The following is a 27,743-nucleotide window of genomic DNA, read 5'->3' as shown; positions in this document are numbered from 1 at the left end:
GCACAGTCTATAGGAATTCGCCAACATCTGCTGCTGACCCAAATTCGTGAGCAAGATGAAATTCCATTTGTATGGAGGTGCTGGCACTCAGATGGCGTGATTTCTTAAGGTAGGTTAGAAGACTTTTATGAGCAGCTGATCTGCGAAAGGAAATAAAATGTTCATAATTTTCTTTTTGTTTCCAAGCAGCAATGTGATCTGTGAAAATATGCAGTTCCTACACACTGATGTTATTCAGAGTGAAGAGGTACCAGTTACCAAGCAAGTCAAAAGTAGCTGCACATAAATCAGTATGACTACTCTAGCATCAGTAGAAGGCAGGATTCTCTGGAAAAGACAATGATGCTGGAAAAGGTGGAAGGCAGCAGAAAAAGAGGAAGACCCAATACAAGACCAACTGACACCCTAAAGGAAGCCACAGAGCTGAGTACAGAGCATTTTGGAGATTGCTCATTCATAGGGCTGCCCTAAGTTGGAAGTAACTTGATGGCACATAACAGAAGCAACAGTAGTGTATATGGAACTGTTTGGTTGCTTTAATCGATGTACTAGGACTCTATTCTACAAACTGATATGTGAGCTAATTTTTTTGAATTATACAGTACAGAGGAAACATGAGTGTCTAATGCTCTAGGGTAATGCAGTAGTTCTTACTCCTTGAGAAGCTGAACACCTAATACAAGTGTTGTCACTCAGTCTAAAAACTGTAAGCCACATTCTTCAGAACAGTTGTTCCATGTTTGTCAAATTTCTCTACGAGACTTTTTCCCATTTGGAAACGACATCAGCCACCAGGTCTCATACATAGTTTCCAAGGATTTTAAGTTTCCAAGGAATCCCAAATATTTCTTAAGGATCCAACAGGGTATATTCTGATAGCCTTTGGAATGAAAAGCAGCTTAGATTCCATTTCAGAACACAAGCGGTGACATCATTCTATTGTAATGAGATTTCTTTATCTTAAAGTTACTTTCATTGTTACTTAGGGGGAATTCATAAGATCTTAAAGAGTGTAAGATACTTTGTTGATATTAATAGACTAATAGACACTGATATTGCATAATTATCAATTTAAAAGGGAGGAATGTTCTTATAAATTTAAAAGATGAACAATTGGGGGGGAAACTCACAAAAGGTTTGTTTTTTTTCCAAATTATTCTTATTAGTTGGCCTAAACCTGTTTTTCCCTTCAACAAGCACCTTTCGATTATGCACTAAAAATACAACCATTCAAAGTTCAAAATTTAAGACCAAAATTACTGCCTTTCAGTTCTTGCATTATTCTTCTAGGCATTGAAAAATATAGGTCAGAGCAACACTGCATGATTCAGAAAGTTAACAAAATGCTGTTAATGAAAAGAAATGGAAGTAAATATAATTATAATAACCTTTAATGCTTTGTCTCCTTTCTGTTGTCAATTAAATAAATAAAAATGATGATGGCCTACCCAACACACACACACACACACACACACACACACAGAGAGAGAGAGAGAGAGAGAGAGAGAGAGAGAGTTTTATTTTCCAGAGGTGGTCTGTACTCAGGAAGGCAGAAACAGAGGTAGTATTTTTTTTTCTACATAGCCGAGATAAAACTCATTTCAGAACATTCTGTAACAGTATGGGGAATCTGCAGCTTTCCAGATTTTTCTAGACTACAACACCCATTACCCCTTGTTATTAGTTATAATGTGTGGATCTGATTCAATTTGTAGTTCACCATCATCTTTACAGCCACGTGGCCCCACCCAAATTTAATATTTGATATTCCAGTGTCCCAAACAAATTTTATTGGTAACCATTCTGAATTTCATTTCTGACCCACATTCCAAATCATTTGGGGCTAGGGAGTCCCTACAATTGGTGCAGCTTGCCATCTTTCAAACTCTAACATGCCTTATATTTGCCTTGGCCTTTGAATTTAAATTACTCTATGTGAAGTTTATTCCCATGGAGGCAAAATATATTGTTTAGGCATTCAGTACAAATCCAGAGCGGGATCTGAAGGCCTTAGGAATGGACCTCAACAGATGGGAAACTTTCACCTCTGAGCATTCAGCCTGGAGGCAGGCGGTGCAGCATGGCCTCTCCCAATTTGAAGAGACACTTGTCCAGCAGGCAAGGGCCAGGGATCATTGCACAGAAAAGACCAGCTAACGACACCCATCAACCACAGTGACGGTTGTTGTGGGTTTTTCTGGCTCTTTGGCTGTGTTCTGAAGGTTGTTCTTCCTGACGTTTCGCCAGTCTCTGTGGCCGGCATCTTCAGAGGACTGGGGAAACTTTTGAAAAAACAAAACCTACAAACAGTATTCAGACCCACCACAAAAATACAACAAATGTTATGGTCAGCAAAGGACAAAAGGGACCCCCTCAACACTGCAGGAGTATACCGGATACCTTGCAGTTGTGGACAGGTATATATCAGGACCACAAAATGCAGCATTCACACCAGAATCAAAGAACATGAGAGACACTACAGATTAAAACAACCGGAAAAATCAGCAGTAGCTGAACATGCCCTTAAACAAGCTGGACATGAAATCCGATTTCAAAATACTGAAGTACTGGACAACGGCAGCAATCTGTATGTTAGACTGCACAGAGAAGCCATTGAAATCCATAAACATAAACAAAACTTCAACAGGAAAGAAGAAGGCCTGAAACTAAACACGGCCTGGCACCCCATTCTGAAAAATACCACCTGTAAAAGGTCAACAAACTCTTACACAGTCACAAGGACTAGAGATCATTGCACAAAAAAGACCAGCTAATGACACCCATCAATCACAGTGACAGATAATCTCTCCCTCTCCCCCCCATCACAACAAAAACATGCTGATCACCCTATCTCCTGAAAAAAGACAAAAGCCGTTCCCAAATACTATCCAACAACCAGCAACAGAGCATGGACAAAGTTCCTACTCCAGTCCTCTGAAGATGCCGGCCACAGAGACTGGCGAAACGTCAGAAAGAACAACCTTCAGAACACGGCCCGAAAAACCCACAACAACCATCAGATCCTGGCTGTGAAAGCCTTTGAGTATAAACTCAAAAATAGTTTAGCATTTCTTTCACATTTCTGGAAACGAATCTGTTGGTTTGGTGTTAGGCAAGTAGACATGCATAAATGTATGTTTACAAGCATGTGTGATTGAGGACATGCAGTAATATCAGTGGATGCAATTCTGTTTCCTGCTCTATTCATGGATTATCTTCTAATTTTTAAGATGGATCTGTATGCATGCATCTAGGTTTCAAATACTGAAAGTTGTTCTGAAATGAACGTAACTTGCCCATGCATAACCTGCATGTAGTCTGTCTGTTATTAATAATTTGAGGGAGGAGGCTTAATACTATTATTGAATAGGGGGGAATATCCCAGAACACAGAAGACATGAGCCACTATATGTAGTTGACTGTAGAAAAAAGCTGCAATATGCTGGGGAAATGCCAAGTAAGGGGAACTCCATGTAGCTCTTGAAACTTAGAGTTCTGCAAAATATATATTTCATGACTACAAAGCATAAGAAAGCATGACTGTGGAAAAGATAACAGAGATATCTTAATATAAAATATACCAGATTCGAGTAACATAGCTCATCTCAAGAAAACCTTTGAGTAGACTTCTTCTGTAATACATTCCTGCACAATATGTAACATTCTCAAAACCTCCTTAGCTTTAATAATTTCTGAACTGGCTTTCAGTTTCAAGTGTTCAAGGGCACCATGTAACCAACAGACACAATATTGATAAGGATTCCCAGAAAGAAACAAAAGAAGTAGCAGCAATTCATCTTCTCAATATTTTTACTTGAATGAGAGACAAAACATTCAGTAGAGTGTATCCACAGATTATAATTCAAAGACTGAATTATTGTTTATTGTCAGTAAAACTGCATTCATCCCACACCCAGTGTGATTATTCTGTGGAGAAGTGGTCTTCTGAAATGCCTAAAGGACAAAGGCAATATGGAGGAGAATGCACCTATGTTATTCCATTATCCCAGAATTAGCAGTTGCTGGTGCTTTAAAGATGATTTCTGTCTTTTTCATATTAGAGATAAACATGTTGATCTCCAGTGTCTCCAATTTCTCAATATTGTGGTTCAATCTCTGTTACTTACTCCTACCAGGTGAAGTAAATTTCAGTACTGAATCACCACCAGTTAGAGTTCCTGCTTGTTTTTCTTGTTATGTAGCAGTCATGTGACTTGTGGGTGACAAGAAAAACAAGCACTGACTTCTTCGCTGTGAAAATTTGTCACTGAAATTTATGCCAGCATCTGTATGTAATAGGATTCTTGCCTATAAGTGTTAAAACCATGGCAGCTTCTGATAAGAAGAGTTTGTCCTGTTGGATCAGTTGCTGTAACAGCCACCTTATACCTCACAAAGGGGCCGTTACGTCACACTCAATCACTCTTCGTTTCCAACCATTCCCTCAAATAAAGCTTCAGGCCAAAGTATGCTTTCAAAATAAAAACTTAGGTTTATTGTGTACAAACAAAAGGAATGGTAAATCACTTGAATATAAATAATAAAGCAATCACTATAATAATATAACAATCACACACACACTCTCACAGACTCTCACTATATAGCACAGTTCTTATCTCTCAGTATCTCCAAGTTCCAAGATAGGAACTTCCTATCTCAACCCTATCTCCAAGCCCTATCTGGCCCTATCTGAATCTCTCACACCATTCACTCCCCTTATATACAACAGCTCCACCCCTTATGTCCCACCCTCCATCACGCCATTGGTAGATGACACACAGCTTCAGCAGTGACGGGCAGGTGATGTCAAAGCTGTATGTAACAGTTGCAGTCTTGGGTCACTTTACTCTAGCCTTCTTCAAACCAATGTCCCCCAGGTATTTTGGACTACAGATGTCATCATTTCTTCCCATTGGCTATAATGGCTGAGGCTAATAGAATCGTTAGAGACACTCATTATCTGCACCTGTGGGGGGATATTCGTATCTGTATACAAATATGGATACCCCCACCTCTAACTGTAATCCAAAATGTTTGCAAGCACTGAACTGAAGAACCAAGATGATCTTGTCTAACATTCTGCTTCTCACTATGGCCAACCAGATGCCTCTAGGAAGCCCACAATGCAATATGAAGGCAACAACTGTCTCCCATTTATGCTTCCTAGTAGCTGATATAAGGGCCAAACTAGATAAGATGCTAGCTGCCTTGTCATGGTGAAGGGGCTTGAGTAATTCAGAGAAGCTATGGGCTATGCCATGCAGGGACACCCAAGACGGACAGATCATAGTGGAGAGTTTTACTAAACATAATCCACCTGAAGCAGGATTTGGCAATGCCACTCCAGTGTCTTTGCCAAGAATACCTCATGAACAGAAGCAAAAGTCTAAAAGATATGATGCTGGAAGATGGGCCCCTCAGATTGGAATGTGTCCAAAATGTTACTGAGGAAGAGCGGAGGACAAGTACAAGTAGCTCCAGAGCTAATGAAGTGGTTGGGCCAAAGCCGAAAGGACACTCAGCTGTGGATGTGCCTGGAATGAAAGGAAAGTCCGATGCTGCAAAGTAAAATACTGCATAGAAACCTGAAATGTAAGATCTATGAAGCTTGGTAAGCTGGATGTAGTCAAACAGGAGATGGCAAGAATAAACAGGGCATCATTGAACTAAAATGGACAGGACCGGACAAATTCAATTCAGATGATTATCATATCTACTATTGTGGGCAAGAAGCCCATAAAAGGAATGGAGTAGCCCTCATAGTCAACAAAAGAATGCAAAAAGCTGTAATGGGATATAATCTCAAAAATGATAGAATGATTTCTATACGAATCCAAGGTAGACCTTTCAACATCACAATAATCTAGGTTTATGCGCCAACCACCAATGCTTAGGAGACTGAAATTGAACAATTCTATGAAGACTTACAACACCTTCTAGAACTGACACCAAAGAAAGATGTTCTTCTCATTATAGGGAATTGGAATGCTAAAGTAGGGAGTCAAGAGATAAAAGAAACAACAGGTAAGTGTGGCCTTGGAGTTCAAAACGAAGCAGGGCAAAGGATAATAGAATTTTGTCAAGAGAACAAGTTGGTCATCACAAACACTCTTTTCCAACAACACAGGAGGCAACTCTACACATGGACATCACCAGATGAGCAATACCGAAATCAGATTGATTATATTCTCTGCAGCCAAAGATGGAGAAGCTCTATACAGTCAGCAAAAACAAGACCTGGAGCTGATTGTGGCTCTGATCTTCAGCTTCTCATAGCAAAACTCAAAATTAAACTGAAGAAAGTAGGAAAAACCACTGGGCTAGTCAGGTATAATCTAAACCAAATCCCTTATGAATAAACAGTGGAAGTGAAGAACAGATTTAAGGAACTCGATTTGGTGGACGGAGTGCCTGAAGAACTTTGGATAGAGGCTCGTAACATTGTACAGGAGGCCGCAACATAAACCATCCCAAAGAAAAGGAAATGCAAGAAAGCAAAGTGGCTGTCCAACGAGGCCTTACAAATAGCAGAGTAGAGAAAGGAAACATAATGCAAGGGAAATAGGGAAAGTTACAGAAAATGGAATGCAAACTTCCAAAGAATAGCAAAGAGAGACAAAAGGGCCTTCTTAAATGAACAATGCAAAGAAATAGAGGAAAATAATAGGAAAGGAAAAACCAGAGATCTGTTCAGGAAAACTGGAGATATTAAAGGAACATTTTGTGCAAAGATGAACATGATAAAGGACAAAATGAGAGGGACCTAACCGAAGTAGAAGATATCAAGAAAAGGTGGCAAGAATACACAGAGGAATTATACCAGAAAGATTTGGATATCCTGGACAACCCAGATAGTGTGGTTGCTGACCTTGAGCCAGACATCCTGGAGAGTGAAGTTGTGGGCCTTAGAAGGCATGGCTAACAACAAGGCCAGTGGAGGTGATGACATTTCAGTTAAACTATTTAAAATCTTAAAAGTTGACGCTGTTAAGGTGCTACATTCAATGTGCCAGCAAGTTTGGAGAACTCTTAGGAAAATGTGAAGGCAGGAGGAGGAGGGGACAACAGAGGATGAGATGGTTGGACAGTCTCATCAAAGCTACCAACATGAATTTGACCCAACTCCGGGAGGCAGTGGAGGATGGGGGGCCTGCCGTGCTCTGGTCCATGGGGTCATGAAGAGTCGGACACGACTAAATGAGTAAACAACAACAACAACAACAAAATATTTTCACTCCAAACATGCAATCCTTTATGCTGTGTCTACATAATTAAATTGTGAAAGCCCACAGATATCTCCTGATGATCAACTACTAAAGAAAATCAAGCTAATGTGCAATTAGAGGATCTGAAAAATCCCCATCTAGGATAAACAAATAACTTTAAACTCTTATGGGAATCCTTTTCTGATGACAACTGCTATGTAACATCTGTTTTGACTGCCAATAAGTAATGTAGAAGACCTCTGAACCTGGGCATTGCATCACGATTAGATAGATGCATAGATAGATAGAATTAACTTCCATGAAAATGCCAAATTCCATTTCTCTAGGAATGATAACTATAATTCCACAAAAGGAATTATTCTCATGCTGCGCTGAATTGTCAAGTGGAAGAGATCTCACAGCACTATGAAAGACAACAATGAAAAGTATTATTTAAGTATTTATAGGTTCTTAGCAACCATTGCTTATTTAGATTGTTTATAGATCCAGTTCTAATTTGATAGAAGAGGTGTTTTGCTTGTGCTCCTTTTGCTGGCACATTTGGATCAGCAATGATCACATGGAGGAACACTGGAACCTTCAACATCTCAGAACCTTGCAGAAGCACCTGGTTGCTCATGAAAGCAACAGACAGGAAGAATAATGCAAGTTGGCTCATGGAATTAAAGTACTATATGTAGGTTTATCTTTTCTTATTCCCAGCTTAATTGTGACCCAACAGTCCCTACCACATACTGCTTGGAAGCTACCAAAAAAGTGGGGGAGGGGCAATGAGGTGTAATACAGCTACTGTACATTACTTGGAAAGACACTGGAGGCACTCTGCTGCTATCAACAAGTGCAGGCACCCAGCCGCACAGGTAGTGCTTTTAAGCCAAAAATGGCTGCAGAGCACACATCTCTGAAACACAACAGAAGCCCAGCATATTGGCTTTCTATTACCTATTCAACTAGCCAGTTTGGGATCTTCAGGTCATTCATGTTATTTTTGGCTTCTAACCAGGAACATTCACTAGATAGTCTTTGGTAAATTAATCTCTCTCCTTAACCTATCTCAGGGCTCTTATGAGGATAAAATGGGACACACCCCATGCAAAATACACAGAATCCCTTTCAGGCAGGGCAAGATTTGTGTTTCTCCTGAAATGTAAATTTTTTAAAGAGAAAGCCACCAAGCAAGTGTTCATTTTGTTTTCTGTCTCATGGACTAGAAAGGTAACACTACCTGATGTTCTCCAGATCTTTCAGACTGCAACTAGCACAGAAAAGTTATCATTAAAAATATCTGGAGGGCACCTAGCTGTCTAAACTTGGACTACTTAATTTTGCTTGTCCTTTCAAATATTTTTTTTTCCTAATTCTCACAGCTCTTGCTTTTTTAAAGTGTGTTGCTATTTCTTTCTCGGTACCATGTCCTTCATTGACACAGCAGGGTTCTGGCTAAAATTAAAACATATAGCTTCATGAATTTGTTTCTTATTGTAAGGAATACCAGATGTGCAGAAAATTAAAAGTTGATCATAATAGTGAAGTTATTGTAACTCACTTGATCTTTAAAAAGCATGGTTTATTAATTATTCTTTCCACTATACTGCCCAGTCCTTGTTATACTGAGGTGATTACATTTGGCTGGTGAGATTAGCCAAACATTGTGACCTCCCTAAATATTTTAGTGTGGTATAATGGATAAAATGATGGACAAGGACTCACAAGACCTGGGTTTGAATCTCCATGCAGTCATGGGAACTCATTTACCAGTGTGGAAATGGTAAAACCTTAAATACCTCACTTACCTCGAAAACCCTATTAGGGTCCTTATAAATCAGTTCCAACTTGACAGCACATAACAACAAATTAATACTTTAATCAGGGTTAAAATGATTCCAACATCTCATGTTACTCAGGCAATAAACTGAAGCCCTGTGCTAGTTTTGGATTGCTTTCTGGGAGTTGCTTTTAGTATTTTATTTCATTAAAACACACCTGATTAACTAGCAAAAGTTAGCAAAGGTTACACTTTGAAGTTCAGAATCAAAGTTAGGACATTATGTAAAAAACACTGTTGTAATATTAATTCTCTTCTGTGAAATGGAAGGTGCAGTCCAACAACAGCACTGAATGGAGTTTGGAGCACACATCGGCCAACTTGATCTGGTAAGGATGTTATTCCCATCTCCATCGAACACATATACATTTGAAGTGGGGCCAGCATGTTTTATAGGAGGGTGATGGCCTGTATACTCCTGTCTCAATGGAACATAGATTTCTTAAAACATTTACTCTTTCTATCTTGACACAATTGTTTTTGTAATTAACATGTTTCCAATTGTTCCCGTGTACCATTGGACCATGAAGCAAGTCTATCAAGTATTGAAGTCTTTGTCATCACATGGTTCTGCAAGAGGGCGGGCCCTACAAGTAGGCAGAGAGAGGCAGCCACCTCAGGGAGCACACAGTGGGAATTTTGAAAAGTTGACAAATTGTTAATTGTTAATGTATTTTAACCATCAGGGAGATAGAGATACTTGTTTGATTTTTTTGCCCTAAGGATTAAAAATAACATGGCCTGAAGAATATGGCCTGAGTAACACGACTTTGGGGGAATAAGATACTATTTTATGTTCCACTTCAGCCAGCGAAATGTATTATTTTACAAATGTATTATTTTACAAACACACTGATTAGAAAATCCATAGATTTGTAGGACTTCTAAAACCTTATGTCTCCAAAGTCTTTTCCTTTGAAACATTACCACATTTGCAACAATACTGGGTGTTAACCTAGACTTAAAGTGGAATGAATGTTCCCTACAACCAGCCGACTTTTATATCTGAGAAAATCACACTGTGAGAAGAAAAGTCTAGGCAATCAGATTCTCAAATGAAGCCCATGTTTCCTTCTAGTGACCAGTCACAAAACAAAACAAGCTAAAATGCAAGATGCTGGGGCAAGGAAAAGTACATACACGTGTCTTCTAAAAATGAACTAAGCATATAATAAGGTGTGGTGAGGTGAGCTGCCTTGATGTGGCTTTGTTCTCCACGAGTTCTCTGTGTAGAGAATTGATTTTTGGGAGAGGCAGAGAGGCAAAGGCAGAGGCCATGAGGAATTCTGGGAGCTGTAATCCAAAAATCAAACCTTTCCATATTATGAAGCAGAGATTCTGACTGAAAGCAAGCTCTTGGAGGCATACCTATTTTAGGTTAGAAACCAACCAACCAGCCTTGGGCTAGTTTGTGTGCTGGCTCTGCCCCATGTGATGAATTTCACCTTGGGCAAACTTGTTCTTTCAGAAATGTCTAAAGTCCACTGAGGTTTCAGGAAAGACAAACTTGGATGAAATCATTTGGGGGCACCACAGGCAGCTGAGGGAGCATTCCTGAGTTTACAGGCCCATGATGATCAGGGAGTTCTTGTTTCCCTCCTTTTAACCTGTCACGTGGAGTCAAGCCACTAGGTAAACAAGAGTGATTTCAGCCTCACAGTGTCCTGCTTTCTAGAGCAAGTGGTCATTTGTTCCAGTTTCCCATGATTGCATGACTGCTTACCTTTTGCTTTTCTTCTCGAAAGAAACATACTGAGTTTAAACATAAACCTTCAGCAGAACTGGAGAAGGAGAGTAAAATGTATTTTCTGTTTGAACCATCTTTCACTGAAACTCTAGTAACAATGGTAACATCTTAATGTTTCACATAGTTTATCATTATTTTTTAAAAGTATTTTGGCTTTCAAAATATATTCAGCCACTCTCCAACATGGAACATGCTTTCTTTGCCCATGAGAATGATGATGGGAAGCCTAATTCCTATTGTGTTGTTGCTTTCTACAACTCTAATGGCAGCGCAGCAAGCAATAGAAATGCTACTGAGTGGTTCATGCTACTCTACATTTCATTTCAGTCTAGTTTAACCTTGGAATCCTGGATGAAAACATAAAGACAACAGCCTTTAAAAGGACTGGGGAAAATATCCTAATATGGGAGCAGGTGAAGCAAAGTCCAAGCACTCTCCTTCCAAAACACTGGCAATGGCCAATGACTCCAGTTTCCCTAAATTTAAAGAGAGAGAGCGAGAAAAAGAGAAAACATGTTCACATTTTCATGCCTGAGAGAGAAGATGACCTCTCATGTCAGTGGCATAAACAATACTTGTAGACAGAACAATACTTGTAGACAGTCTCATTTTCTCTCTCTGCATCTGAGGGCACAGAGACATGACTGATTAGTGATATTCCTATCCTACCTTATCTCCAGGTAGCTCAAAGCAGAGTGGGTAGTTGTCCCTTTCCATTTTATTCTCAGAACAGCTTTGTGAGGAAGAGAAGGTGTGGCTGGATGAAGGTGCTGAAACCCATGGCTATACAGATGTTTGAACCTTGGTCTTCCCAGTTCTAAGCTAACACTTTCACTTTTTGCTTACAACATTTCTAGGAGTGACTCGGGTTGTGACTATTTGACTGGGGGAAAGTGTGATGGTGCTTATTCCAATATTCCCTCTGCTTGTTTCCTCAGTAACACACACAAACCCCTTGCTACCCACATAGGGAAGCCTTGTATCTGTTAGCTTTCCCTAAGGACACTATGTAAACTAGGAGTATAAAGATCTACAGTGCTGCCATTCCAATTCTTGAACTAAACACATTGCTAATATGAGCTGTATTGTAACTGCAAGGCACTGTTGACCATTTCTTCTTCTTCATTTAAATCATGGGCTGGGGTGGGATGGATTATTTTGTTCTTTTCGGGGGGATTGCACCAACATTTGAGGATTCTTGCAACCATACTCCCTATAGAAACCAAAGATCATTGGAGAGCAGGCCTAGGCATAAACTGTTCTCTTCAGCCCAATGAGCTGCCTGGATTTGAGAAAGTTCACCCTTCTTACTCAGAAACTGCTATTCTGAGCAAAATATCAAGCTCATCTTTGATAGCAGGAACAGTCCTAGCATCTCAAGCAAATGTGTGACCACAGACCTATCCATGTGGAACAAGTAGAACATGCTGTTGTTATTCACTTGGGTATTTTGCATCTAAAAGGTTCCAGCTTTTAGTATCAGTTCCACACACTTTTCCCCTTCTTCTTCTGAGATCAGAGTTTGCCAAGCAAAGGTCTGACACAGCAAAACTAGCAGACAAGGACAATGCAATTTTGGTGCTCCTATCCTATTGTTACTTGGAGAACTCCAGCCCACAATAGATTGGAGCATCTTATTTAGGGTTTTGCTAGACATTCCAAGAATAGCATGAAAGTGATATGTGTGCCATAGAGCTTGAGGACAGATAGACAGAGATCTAACACAACAACAAATGTTCATAACATGTTAGAAAGGAAAAACATTCTTTTTAAGGGGGAAAAATCCACCTATCTCATCAATAATGGATAGCAATAGTAATCAGAGTCCAACATAGGATGCATTTCTGTTCTTCAGCCATTATTTCACAGTGCAAGTATTCTTGTTAAGCATTGCTCTCTCTTTTGTAAGATTTGTGGTTTTGTTATTCAAAGCCAAAAAACTGGATATTTTTTTAAAAAAATAATATCACATTTTAATCAAAGACAGAAGTCAGAAGAAGAAGAAGAAGAAGAAGAAGAAGAAGAGATTGGGGCTACTATCTATACTGATCTCATAGTCATTTCTGTACAACTGTACTGTATGTTGTTTCATAGTACTGAGAAAAAAAAAGAATACAACAGGACACAGATTAATACGTAAAGGTCAAGAAACTGGAAAATGTGGCATCATCATTTTGGTTGCCCTTTTGAAAAATAGGCTTGTTAGTTTATGTCTGGGGCAAGCAGGCCAGAAGAGGAAGAAAATGCCAATTAACTGGGATGCCATACCATCTTTGCCTTATTGGTATGAAAAAGGACTCTCACTCTTTGTTACGGAACTAATTAGTAAAGAATGGTTTCAGCTAAAAAGAAGAAAGGTGGAAGGAAGTTACTCAGAAGAAGTTACTTTCTTCTTCAAGAAAGTTGAGAATGATCCAATTCCTGATTGGAGCATCCCCTCAAAGAGTCTAGACAACTAAATGATGGGTACAAACGTGAGAGGGAAGTTACTCAATTGTAGCCTAATATCTCTAAGGAGACTACTATGCTCATCAGTTGCCTTGCTGCTTAACTTATATATTCTGTGTATGCTAAAACTATACTGAATATCTGTTAAAATTAAGTATTAGCTTTCTTATGGGAACGGTTCTAGAAGTATTCTTGTCTAAAACTTTTTGAATGTTTATTTGGTTCCATAGCTTTCTTTTGACTATTTTGAGATTTTTGAAACTGTTTGGAAACTTTACCTCTTTGTCTTTTTTCCTTCAACATCTTTATTTTAAAAAATTACATCAGTTGGCTATTTTAGGAAAAGAGGGTTATTGGTACTAAAGGAAGGCCTTCTCTTGAATGGATGTCTTTACATTTTGTGAGTATTTTGATATTTCTACTTTTTGAGAGGTAGAAAGGTAAAAAGCACTTAACGTTGCTGAGTTTTGGTTATTCTCTGGAACACTGAGCAGCCAGAGTGATGCAAGGAGTTGGGAGCGATCCTGGGCAGGAAGATTTTTCCACAACCATTAGAATATCTGGCTGCCCTGGAAATTACCCACATCTGAAAAGTCTGGCCAGTGTGGCTCAATGGTTAGTGTGGGCCTCTCTGACCCCGCCCAATCTTAATTGTCAAATAAACCAATATATAAACTCTGCATCTTAAAATTCTGGCATCCTTAGGTTATATGTGGAGGGAGGAATAAGATGTGGGTCACTGTATAGATACGATATGGGGATGTGCTCTTTGCTCATCTGTTCTCCCTGTTCTTGGTGTCCACACATTCAGCCTACACATATATAATTTGCAAATGTGTTCAGGCTCTCCATGTGGCTGCAAATCATGCACAAGTGTGTATCCACTTACAACTGCTTATAAGAATATCAGCTGAATGCATGGAGATCCAGAGTAAGTATTATGGGTGTCAATCTGATTTATAGCTTGGAAATGTTACTTTTTTCTCCTGATGATCTCTAGCCACTTAGCTGCCTCAACCTCCCAGCATTTCTGAACTAGGTTTATTCTTGGATAGTGGAGGAAGGGGGCCTTGTTGGATTGGTGGGCTAGCTGTAATCTTAAATGCTTGTTTTTTCATCACAGCCTTGTTGGACAATCTGTGATATAAATGCTGATCAGGGTTGGGCCGGTGGGTGGAAGGGACCTATGTGCCTATATTCCTTTTGAGGGTCACCTCCATGGATCTTGGGATGCAGCTTACAGGGACATCCACATTTTGGAGTTGTTATATCTGCCTCACTCCCAGATGACCCAGGATCTATGTAGTGACTGTACACTCAGGTGGCTCTGCTTCCTGTCATTCCACAGTTCCCCAGCAGTTGGGCTAGGGCAGTGGTTGCCAACCTTGGGTCCCCAGACATTCTTGAACTGCATCTCCCAGAAGACCTTGCCAGCACAGGTAGTGGTTAAGGCTTCTGGGAGTTGCAGTCCAGGAACATCCAGAGAGCACCGGGCTAGGGGAATTTCATTGGACTGGAAGCTGGTTGTCAAGTAGATCCATTGTCTTATGCTGTAATGGGTCTCTTCAGGTGTGTGACCAAGAAATCTGTGGTCTTTCACTCCCAGAAGGACTCTGTGGGCTTCATTCTTCTATCATGTCCTTCTCTTGCTTTCATGATGTTTACAAACAGTTGATCTCTAACCCATTCCTTCTTCTGATAAAGGACATTTGCCTCTTCCGGTGAAGGCGCCCTATGCTGCTTATTCCAAATTATGGTACTAGAATAGGAAGGTAGTCCATGAATTTATCTGAAGAAGGTACACAGCTCCTAATTATTCTAAACATGTGTCAAGAGTACAATGCCCCTCTTTAGCAGCATTTAGGTATATGCTGTCAAGTGTGATGTGCATGCACACCCTGTCCATGGCACTGACTGTGCTGTGCACCTCACAATAATAATAAACTTCAATTAATTCTTTGATTTCAGAAATGGCATTTTCCGGCTTTAGAAAGACTCATGACAGAGATGAGAATTAAGCCAAACATTTATTTGGCTTTGCTGCAGCCGGCTCCAGGAATGTAAACTTGTTCTTTTCAAGGATTTTAGTTCCTGAGTTTGAAAAGCTAGACATTTGGGACTGAGCAAGAGAGCTATATTTGGCCAAAAATACCACTGACTCTTAGTTAGTTGGCATATTTCAACTGATATTCCTTTATCAACCAGACTTTCAGTTTTATTTACAGCACTGAGAAATGGGGCCATCCAACAGATCCTGCTTTCTTTACCTTTAATTTGTCAGTGACCAGTAAATGTTTTGCAGCGGTTTCTGGGCTTCATTGCCAGCCAATGATGTTCTTCTATCTCAGGAATTGTGGTCTGCCTGTGGCAGAAGTCCTAGGCTGGGCTTGTATTTATTTCTTCGATCTGGTGCAGGCTAGCCACATGGGTACGTGCTGTTGCACCACACACACACACGCACATGCACATGCACACGCACATGCACACGCACACGCACACACACACAAAAAGAGGGAGGGAAGGAGGCAGAGAGAAACAGCAAACATCTCTGTAATGACTCCTCCAAGTAGCCAGCTACTCCAGAAAAGCAGATCCTGTTTTAATTTACTTTCTGTTTACAGTGTTCTCTTTCAAACTGTGCTGTTGGCACGGCCCAATATTTATACAACTTTTCTTTCAAACTATTTATTTGCATCTGAGACTTTAGTGGAATTCACAGTGAGGACAATTGTATGCTTGAAAGCACGATTCTTATATATAACAGAAAGAATGAAGTAGACAGCCCTACCTACCCTTCAACTACCATCGTACAGTTTAGGTATACACACAGTGCCAACAAGGAGACAAGATGTTCTCTCACTGATTTGTGGGATATTCATCCCTTCGTATTCATCGGGTCTGAAGATACCAATAAATATAAAGGGGTGAATATTTATCAATTTTTATTTGTTCCCTCATGCAGTCTGGTTGTGGGAATGGCACCAGGGTTTGCCTTCCCACAGCCAACCTACTTGTCAATGTCCCAATGATTAGCTGATGGCTGCAGGAACTGAAACCAGGTTTTGTCTTACTGTTGCCAGCCTGCTTGTCAATGTCCTGACTCATGACCATCAGCTGATTGTCAGGACATTGACAAGCAGGCTGGCTGCCAGAAGGCAAACACCGGATTCAGTTCCTGCGGCCAGCCTGCTTGTCAGTGTCCCAACAATTAGTTGTTTGGCGGGACATTGTGTTTTATTGATGGATCAACAAACATTTGTCAATTTGTCACCAAAATTTTGAGCTTCATCAATTCATCTATTTGTCAACTTTGATGAATGATGAATCGCAATGAAGCACCATTTTTTCCAATTAGTCCCCATCTCTATTCCTGGCAAATTTTCACTTATGTGTCTGATCATGCATTGTGTGTTCTTGCATCATGTATTCTGTTCTTGATGGTATTCTTTGTAATGCCATCATCAAAACTACCATTCTTAATGAGGTCATGGTGAAGCTAGCCACTAAACTTTGTGTCTTTGTACTCCCATGCAACTAATTCATCTTTCATAATAACATTTATCTCAAGATCAATAGCACAACAGTGGCTACATATATGTGCCACAGTACAAAAACATTTTCTGGACTTTACTGAAGCTACAACTTTCTCAGCTCTTGCGTCTTATAGCCTTCCTTCTATATCAGATATACTGAAGATACTTCTATCATCTGAATGCTTGGAAAATAATTAATTGACAAATTCCACCAGAACTTTGGCAATAATTTCCACCCTCCTGTTAATATGAACCTAGAACAGTCTACGTAACAGGTACTTTCTAGACACCACTGTACAGCTAGATAGTGGACATATAAATTGCATGTTGTAGAAAAAAAGCCACTGACCATTGACCATGTATCCATGTCCCCATCCTCCATCTGGAATACACAATAAAATCCATTATCTACAACCAAGCTCTCCCATATAACTTTGTCTGTTTTGATCCACAACACAAAGACTCACACCTCAGAGATTTATAGCAGGCATTTCTTAAACTACAGTGTCCATGCAAGAAGGTGAAAAAATAAATTTACAGGGCAAGACAGTTACTAAGAAATAAATCACAACAAGACAGACTCAAAACAGAAATATACAGAACACCCGTTTGTAGTCACATACAACTCCCATGTGAGACCACTCAAGTGTATACACAACAATGTATAATCCATTGTGGACAGTAATGTTCCCTTCTCCCATGCTTTAGGGGCTGGCATATATTCACAGACCCAGAATCTTAAGCAACTGCTGCTTTACAACTGGCCAGATAATGCAGACATAGAGATGGGGACAAAACTCTCTGCAAACCCATATGCCATTGGTGTCCCCACATGTCCTCTGGAAATACATCATAGGCTTGGCAATATGACCCACAACATCAGGGGCTCATTTGCATGTTCATCTGCTGACATGACCTATTCCATCCTTTGCCAACAGTGCCCTTCTGCCTTTTAAACAAGGCAAAAAGGACACTCTCTGCACCAGAACATCAATGACACAAATCTGACAACAGAAATGGCCACCCATAAATGCCATTCACAGCTGTAGTTTTTAAAGAAATGGCTGCATTAGTGTATGGAGGCATATCCAAGTAAAAATAAAAACAAGAAACACAAAATAGAAAATAGGAGTGGTGTGGCACCTTCAAGACTAACTCTTATATTTCACGGATACAGCCACTTCTTCAGACATAGTTGTTGTTTAGTCATTAAGTCATGTCTGACTCTTTGTGACCCCATGGACCAAAGGACGCCAGGCCCTCCTATCATCCACTGCCTCCTGGAGGTGTGTCAAATTCATGTTGGTAGCTTTGATGACACTGTCCAACCATCTCGTCCTCTGTCATCCCCTTCTCCTCTTCCCTTCACACTTTCCTAACATGGGGGGCTTTTCCAGGGAGTCTTCTCTTCCCATCAGATGGCCAAAGTATTGAAGCCTCAGCTTCAAGATCTGTCCTTCCAGTGAGCACTCAGGATTGATTTCCTTCAGAATGGATATGTTTTATCTCCTTGCAGTCCAGGGGACTCTCAAGAGTCTCTTCCAGCACCACAATTCAAAGCATCAATTCTTCAGCGGTCTGCCTTCTTTATGGCCCAGCTCTCACTTCCATACATCATTACTGGAAAAACCATAGCTTTGACTATGCGGACCTTTGCTGGCAAGGTGATATCTCTGCTTTTTAAGATGCTGTCAAGGTTTGTCATTGTTTTCCTCCCAAGAAGCAAGTGCATTTTAATTTCGTGGCTGCTGTCACCATCTGCAGTAATCATGGAGCCCAAGAAAGTAAGATCTGTCACTGCCTTAATATATTCCCCTTCTATTTGTCATGAGGTGATGGGACCAGTGGCCATGATCTTAGTTTTTTTGATGTTGCACTTCAGACCATTTTGGTGCTCTCCTCTTTCACCTTCATTAAAAGGTTCTTTAATTCCTCCTCACTTTCTGCCATCAGAGTGGTATCATCTGCATATCTGAAGTTGTTGATATTTCTTCCAGAAATCTTGATTTCGGTTTTGGATTCATCCAGTCCGGCCTTTTGCTTGATGTATTCCACATATAAGTCAAATAATCATGGGGACAATATATAGCCTTGTCGTACTCCTTTCCCAGTCAGGCACTTCCATTTCTTTAAGAACTTGCCATAGTTTGCTGTGGTCCATGCAGTCAAAGGCTTTTGCATAGTCAATGAAGCAGAAGCAGATGTTTTTCTGGAACTCTCTGGCTTTCTCCATAATCCAGCACATGTTACAATTTGGTCTCTAGTTCCTCTGCCCCTTCGAAATCCAGCTTGTAATTCTGGGACTTCTCAGGAATTGAATTAGCAGGTTGACATTAGCATTATTGTCACAAAGAATGAACCTCAACTCCTTAACACCATCAGATCCTTACATGAGGAAATGAAGGGCACTATAGTTTTTGATGGCTCAACATCAGATCCCTTTCACATCTGAAGTGGGGTGAAACAGGGCTGTGTCCTCGTGCTGACTCTGTTTGGGATCTTTTTTGCTATCATGCTGAAGTATGCTTATGAAACTGCAACAGAAGGTGTCTATCTCCTGACTAAATCAGATGGAAAGCTCTTTAATCTCTAGATTCATTTTCGCCCTCAAAGTCCAGCTGAAATGCATGTGGGAATTCCTCTTTGCAGATGATGCAGCTGTTGTTGTGCATTCTGCTGAAGAGCTCCAACAGTTTATGAATCGTTTTAGTAAAGCCTGCCAGGATTTTGGATTAACAATCAGCCTGAAGAAAACACAAGTCATGGGCAAGGGCGTGGACCCACCTCCATCTATTACCATCTCTACACAAGAATTGGAGGTTGTTCATGATTTTGTGTACCTTGGCTCAACAATCTCTGACAAGCTCTCTCTAGATGTCAAGCTGGATAAACGCATTGGCAAAGCAGCTACCATGTTCGCTAGACTCACAAAGAGAGTATGGCTTAATAAGAAGCTGACAGCATATACCAAGATCTAGGTGTACAGAGCTTGTGTCCTGAGTACACTCCTGTACTACAGTGAGTCCTGGACCCTTTGTGCATGGCAGGAGAGGAAGTTGAACAAGTTCCATATGCGTTATCTCCAACACATTTTTCGTATCACCTGGCTGGACAAATTTCCAAATAGAGTAGTCCTAGAATGAGCTGGAATTTTTTAGCATGTATACATTACTGAAACATCGACGTCTACATTGCCTTGGGCATGTCGTGAGAATGGCTGATGATCAAATTCCAAAATATCTCCTGTATGGAGAATTAGTGCAGGGAAAGTGCCCCAGAGGGAGACCACAGTTGTGATACAAGGATATCTGCAAGCGGGATATGAAGGCCTTAGGAATGGACCTCAACAGATGGGAAATGTTGACATCTGAGCTTTCAGCCTGGAGGCAGGCAGTGCAGTATGGCCTCTTCCAATTTGAAGACACACTTGTTCAGCAGGCAAAGAGCCAGTCCCGAAACCAGGAAAATCAGGGAGCTGGACAGGGGACAGATTGTATTTGTCTTCAGTGTGGAAGGGATTGTCCCTCTTGAATTGGCCTTCTCAGACACACTAGACGCTGTTCCAAGTCCTCTATTCAGAGCATGTTACCATAGTCTCTCGAGACTGAAGGATGCCTATTAATCTTTCTATAAGCTTTTGTAATTCTTTCTGGTATTTGCCAATAGGGTCTGTGGTTAGGGACATGTACAATTTGGAGTGGGATAATTGTTTCTCAGGTTCTTGTGTGTAATTCAGTTTGGACTTGACAACAACCACTCCTCCCTTATCTGCCTCTTTGATAATAACGTTGGGGTTGTTTTTGAGGCTGTGTATAGCATTGCACTCCATCTGGATGAGACTGTGTGTTAATCTATGCCCTTTCTTGGTGATCCCAGCCTGGGAGCAATGATAGAAGCACTCAATAAAGAAGTCTAATTCTTTGTTCCAAAATTCAGGAAGATTCCAGGTGGAGTTCTTCTTTCTGAAGTGTTAGGAGGAAGGTCATGGTTGTTCCTCTCTATGTTGTGGAGATAGTTCCTCTTCACAATGTGGAGAATGAGGCATAGTTTGTTGTCATAGTTGCAAAAGTATTCTTTGAGCTGTAGTCTCTATGTTACTACAGTGCTGTATCATCTGTGTAGGACAAAAGGATGGGCTGTGTGAGAGGACTGACGCTTCTGCTTGGCTAAATACATGGCTGGATAGATTTTAATGTTATTGTGTAAATCCATGTTTTTCTTCTTGTTGGCTAAGGGGCCTTGCAGTAGATCAAAGAATTTGTTTTCTTTCAGGACTCTTCAGGAAACCAAGCTCCACATTGTATGTGGATGTTTCTTTCTTGTGGTGGGGAATTTTTGTGTAGTGTTCAGTGTCAGGGCTGATTCTGTAGTTGTGGTTCAAGATCTGTGATTTCTTTCTGAACATTTCCTTCTTTGTTGTATAGATTGCTAATTAGATGGTTGAGTAATTTCATGGACAGAGTGTTAAATAATTGTTCACTATAGTTGGTACGGTATGTAGACTGTAAAGAGTTTTTAACTTTTAGTCCCCTTGGGGATTACGCCTTGTTATTCCCATTTGGTAAGGAAGATAATGTCTGTTTCTACCTGGGCAAGTTTCCTCATGAGGTTGACAGATCTCTGCCCCATTCAGCTGAACCCATAGTTGTAGTGTTGAAAGGAGTAGCCATGTCAGTTTGCACAGGTATATCTAAATTAAAAACCAAATAGAAACAAAAGCAAAAATATTGCCATGCCTTCAATCCTAACCTGTTATATTTCAATGTAAGCTTTCATTGATATGTTAGTGAGAGGGCTGAAGTGGACTAGAGTCACAGATTCCAATATACATCAAAAGGATTAAATAAGGACCAATCATTTGTAGCATATATTGCATATTCATACTCTGGATTGATCCAGTCCTGGGTATAGTTAAAGGTAAAGGTTCCCCTTGACAATTTTTGTCCAGTCGTGTTCGACTCTAGGGGGCGGTGCTCATCCCCGTTTCCAAGCCATAAAGCCAGCGTTTTTGTCCGAAGACAATCTTCCGCGGTCACATGGCCAGTGCGACTTAGACACGGAACGCTGTTACCTTCCCACCGAGGTGGTCCCTATTAATCTACTCACATTTGCATGCTTTCGAACCGCTAGGTTGGCGGGAGCTGGGACAAGTGACGGGCGCTCACTCCGTCGCGTAGATTCGATCTTACGACTGCTGGTCTTCTGACCCTGCAGCACAGGCTTCTGCAGTTTAGCCCGCAGCGCCACCAAGTCCTGGGTATAGCTGTAATTAAAAAGTTCTTTTCCATGACATAACTCTAATCTCAGCATACACCCTGAAAACCACATGATTGCTGATAAAGGGTTGTCTATATAATCAGCACTTTGACTAATCTTTACAGGTGTTAACAATGTTATTGTCATTTTGAAAAGGCCCTTATCAGTGTAATTATCATCCTCTTTTTCTACCTCACTTGGTTCCCACTCCTTTACCGTCTTCTGTGTATATAAATGTGGCCTAATTACTGTGATCCATGTGTCTGAGAAAGTAGATTGTAATCCATAAAAACTCACATTGGAATAAATCTCTTGATCTTCAGAATACCATAATTTCTGCTATTATTTTTGTTATATGTATGCTCAAATGGGCTAACATAGCCATCTCTTTAAAATAAAACATATAGTGACATAAAGAAAAAAAACACATTGGAGAATGTTAGAAGAAAGCAATGAAAGAACAAACCTCACTAAAGTGAAATAGGCTTTGACTTCCACAAAAAGAAATCCTGTCTTATTAAATTCTTAGAATTTATCAGCAGTGTCCATGGACAAGTAGTGAAAAATGATCTGGTAGTTATTACATCCTTTGACTTCCCAGAGGTTTTTGATAAGGTTGCTCATCAAAAGCTCTTGTGTAAGCTTAGCAGACATGGGATAAAAGGACAGGACATCCTACCCATTGATGATCCACTAAAGAACAGAAAATTGCAGGCAGTATGGAAGATAGCCTGCAATTATAATGGTTAAAAAAATAACACAGCCAGAAACTACAGATTTAGAAACTGGATCGGATCTATTGCCTCAGTGACGACTATAAGCATATTTAAACAACAGAAGCAACAATAACCCATCTTTTAACAATAGTAGCCAAGCCAAAAACAGAATTCTGCACTGTTGGCCAGCAAATAACTGCCTGCCTGTATTCTTTTTTTCCATATTATTTCCAGTTATACCCTTTTGTGGGACCTGGACTCCTCCCCTCTGCAGCTGCTACTTTCAGAAAGGAAGTAGGACCACAGCTATTTCCTAAACCGCATCAAACTATGATTCAGCAGCCAGCCCATTCTTCACTAGGCCCTCTTGTCTGCTACATAGAGTACTCAGGATAGTCCTACATTGCCATAAGTAAAAATAAATGGGCAGTTTTCAAAATGGGGATAAGCAAATAGTGGTGTTTCCCAGTGATCTGTATTTGGAGGGGGATTTATCTCCAGTCAAGAGTGAAGAATGAAATAGCTCAGATTATGGGTGACACAAAAACATGGAGGTTGGTAAAAATCCAGATGGGAAGCAAAAAGAATCTTTCCAAATTGGTGAAGGAGTGAAAAACAGCAAATAAATGTCAACAGAAACCAACATAAATAGCTGTACATTGATCTACATATAGTATAATGTCAACATATATAGGAGACATAGACAGGCTCTCCTCAAAGAATGGAAAGTGTTGCAAAGTACACTTGGGTGTCCCATAGCATGCAGGTGGTCAATTCCTCACTTCCAGAAGCGTTGCACTGCAAACTTACTGATGAGCAAAATGACCCAATGGTCTTTTTAGGACCACAAAAGACAATAATTTCTAACGTTTGAATTTATTTTTAATTTTTACCTATATTTCATATGCATCGATGATTTTACAGTGGGGTCTCTACTTAAGAACTTGATCCGTATTGGAAGGTGGTTCTCAAGTTGAAAAGTTCTTATGTTGAATCTGCATTTCCCATAGGAATGCATTGAAAACCATTTAATCCGTATCTGCTCTTTTCCGTCCATAGAAACTACAGTGGAACCTCTACTTAAGAACTTAATCGGTTTTGGAATGGTGTTCTTAAGTTGAAATGTTCTTAAGTTGAAGCAAAATTTCCCATAGGAATGGACTAAAAACCAATTAATCCATTTTGGCTGTTTTTTTTGTTATGTAGAGGTGCGTTCGTACATTGAAGCATTAGTTCCCATAGGAACTAATGCAAAGCTGGTTAACACGTACTCTACCACTAGGGGGAGAATTTTTTTAAACCTAAGATGACCTAAGGTTAAAAAAAGAGCAGGAAAGGTTTATTTTCCTGTTCTTATCTTGGATTTCTGTTCTCAAGTAGAAGCAAAATTTAGCAAATGGAGCTGTTCTTAGGTTGGATTGTTCTGAAGTAGGGACGTTCTTAAGTAGAGACCCCACTGTAAATTGTGCAACGCTCTGATATGAATATTGAAATAATATAGTTAACAAGCCTTGGCCTTGTGATGGGCAGCTCAATGAAAGCATCAGTTTGTATACAATGTTGGTGGGGGGGGGGGGAAGGCAAATTCAGCATTTGGGATTGTTAGGAAAGAGATTGAAAATACACTGACCCTCCACCAAACTACTGGTATGCAAAGTGTTAATATTGCTATAACATAATTAAAGATGGGATAATGTACATTTTTGGATGATGGCTCCCAGAATATCACTGGCCATATTCTCTGGGGAAATCTCAGAGTTATAGTCATTAAGCTGTAGCTCACTGCCTTTGGGTAGTTTCAGTTGGAAGCTATAGATGACAACAAGCAATGCTCTGTCATTTTCTTCTTGGCCTGCCCTATAGTAAATTACTCCTAGGTACTCATTAGAATCTCAATAAATCCCATAAAATTCTTATTCTTGTTGAGAAAACTGACTTGATAGGTTCAAAAGAGAGAGAGAAGTCTGACCGTTGTTCATTAACCTCTATTGCTTATAGCTTGAGAGTGAGAAAAGGAGTACTTCCCCTATATCTCACTGAAATTTGCACTAGACATGGGGGTATTGGTAAATGAATATGAATACCCCCCCCACAGGTGGACGTATTGAGGGTCCGCCCCCTGGGGTGGACTGTCCACTCACTGTCTGCTGCTGCTGGCTCCGCACTCCCTTCCTATCCCTCTGGAGCTCATGGTCGATTAGCAACTCCTGGCAGGAGGTGGGACAAGGAGCCTCTCTGCCAGGTTGAAGAGTGGCTGGCTGAATGGGTGTCCCAAATCGATAGGAAGGAAGCGCAGAGTCAGTGGCAGCAGCGGACAGTGAGCGGAAAGTCTGGCCCCAGGGGGCAGGACCCTCGTTATGTCCACCCATCTCTAGTTTGCACCATTCTTTCAACATGTCTCTGTGCAAAACTAGTGTCTTTTCTCTGTAAAGCAAGGAACACAGAGGAGAGTGTGAGAGTTCAAGAGATGGAGCTACTGGCTGTGGGATCAAAAAGACCCAACCCACTTTATGCCTCTAATATTTAGAGGTTCATAGCAGCCAAGCAGCCACTGCAATAGATTTCTGTTATGGCACAAAAATCATTCTTGCAAACAAAAGACTCTTTGAAAATCTCTCTACATGATGCAGGTGTGGAGAACATTTTTTAGAGCTTCATATTCCCAAACATTCGAATGAGAAAAAGGAGGATTTGCATTCCTAGTTATCTGGCTTTTGTTGATTTTCTCCCTGTTTCATGTGGTTGGGTCGGTTTTACAGTTTGAGGGATCTCTGCTGTAAATGTAGAGGATGTAGAAGATCCACCCAGTGTAATAAAAGAAACAATCAAATGTCCACCCTTGATCTCTAAGACAAATATGCTTCCCATACTGATAGACAGATGCACTGGCTATTTTACCCAGGCCTTGAGAAAAACTTGCAAAATGTTGAAACAAGTATTGGTATGTAGATATGCAAAATATTACTATTTTTACTAGCCCATTTCCCCCTCCCCTGCTTCTTCAGTTGCACTGTCAAACATAGTGCTATGCATAGTATTTATGTTAAAGTTTTGTTTTGTTTTCTCAATGGGTTCAGTCTGGTCACCAGTCATTACAATGTTTTTTCTCTCTCTCTCTTTCCATTTCCTCCAAGAACAGGCAGACAATTTCTGTGGCTAAATGCTGGCCAGTATGCGTTGAGTCTTCAGGAAACATCTGTACGATGGAATTTGATTGTCAGCACAGTGAGCGGAGTTTTGAATGGCAAGCTGGCAACAGCAGGTGAAAAACACAACCAATAGAATGAAGTGTCACCCCAAATTTGCTTCGTATAAACAGACATATGTGCAGATGTTGGTAATGCAGCTGATATCCTTACAAGCTATAACTGAAATCAGCAAAATTGAACAAGCTAATGACAATAGTTTAAAGAACTATATTTGCATGATCAAGAAGATAACTTTACAGATCCTTTGTTACTAGTCATGAATTATAATCTCCAGTTTCTCATAACACCTTGATTTCTTTATAACCTTAATTTTTTTTTGTAAAAACCTGTTTCATATAACATTGTAAAGAAGGGTTAAATATTAGAAACAATTATTTGTCATTAACATAATCAGACAATTCATCTATAGGTTTAGGAGCCATTATAGTTTGCTATCACCCTGTCTCCTCTTCCCCTTCCTATTTTCACTCTTTGTTCTGTTCATGTGAAATATAATAATGCATCCGGAAAAAAGCACTACATATTTTGGGCTGTATGAATATAGGAAAATATATAGAGTTGAAGGCTTGACTTTCCTGCAAAATTTTAAAAACTGTCGGCTGCCTTTCAAAGCTAATAGAACACTAAATATATCTTTTTGGTTTGTTTGTTTCTTCTGCTCTGCATGATGTGGTACATAATTTAGAAAACTTGACACCCCAAAAATAGACCTGGGCTTTTTGACCAAATGAGCCAAAAAGCAACAGCCTTGTTAAAATGCCATTCTTGAATATAAGGTGAAAAGGAAACACTCAAGTAGGCTTAACTTTACAGAATGTTTTCTAGTGTCATCTGAGAGACTTCATCCTTATGAACGGAGGGCTTTATTCAGGCCTGGATGACTGCTGGGTCAAATACCTGCAACCCACCCACCGCAAGGCACACCATTCCCAATGCACCTGAAACAACCTGCTCTGGAGGAGTAGACAACAGTCCTGAGCATGTTTTCAGTGCTGAAGAGGCTTGTGAGGTTGCAAATGCTGATGGTGCTGTAAGTGTCAGATTGGATTTAGCAGCTGGAAATGGTCTTATATCAGGTCAACCTCTTGGTATTCGTAACCCAACATTGTCTGCTTTCCACAGCCTTGGCTAGAGGTCTCTCCAGGACTCAGCCTCTATGCAAAGCTGTGTACTGTTTTGCTAAGCTATACTTTCTCCCTCTTCTGTGTCAACATTTTGTATTGTTCTCTGTATTAATATTTTATGAGTTTTGTAAGCAAGCTTTAGCAAATATTAATGTTTATTAGGGAAATTTATTAAACAAATACATCAACCGCCTTTTTTTGGCATTCCAGACATCACCCCAATATAAATATCCCAATCGCCTACCCCAATATCAGAGAGGTACATCTGGAAAATGCCACACTTCTATATATAGTTTGGTTGAGGATGGAATTCCACAAAGACTCTGGATTGAGAAGCAAGAATACCAACTGTCCTGTAAACAGATGCTTCCTTACAGGTATTCACTGACAGCTTCACCAAAGGGATTCCTTCTGGGATTACTGAGGTGAAAAATCAATTCTGATAACATTAGAACAAAGTTAAAGAGCAAAAAGGCTCCAAAAGTAGGCAATTAAACACCCCCCCCCCCCAAAATCTTGGATCTCTCTGAAATTTTTGAAATACATTGGAATGTTAACACTTTCTTGTTTTGCTCACACAAATATTCCTATTATTCACTGATCTGAATAACTGAAATAATGATTTCTCATGATGAGTAAGTCTGGGTATATAGCTCTAG

The 27,743-nt window shown here is 40.2% G+C and overlaps 1 long non-coding RNA gene across 1 annotated transcript in view; it reads left to right on the top strand.

Annotated features, from left to right (window-relative positions):
• Nucleotides 1-27,743, top strand: part of LOC110073991 (uncharacterized) — an 85,786-nt gene that overhangs the window by 53,694 nt on the left and 4,349 nt on the right. Inside the window, exon 7 of the long non-coding RNA XR_013542206.1 lies at nucleotides 190-27,461. This is a non-coding gene — a long non-coding RNA (uncharacterized LOC110073991). The remainder of the gene's footprint in view (nucleotides 1-189; nucleotides 27,462-27,743) is intronic.

The sequence above is a fragment of the Pogona vitticeps genome, chromosome 2 (genome assembly GCF_051106095.1).
Source record: "Pogona vitticeps strain Pit_001003342236 chromosome 2, PviZW2.1, whole genome shotgun sequence".
Lineage (NCBI taxonomy): Eukaryota > Metazoa > Chordata > Lepidosauria > Squamata > Agamidae > Pogona > Pogona vitticeps.
The sequence above is the reverse complement of the archived record's forward strand: the minus strand, read 5'-3'. Positions and strand labels throughout refer to the sequence as shown.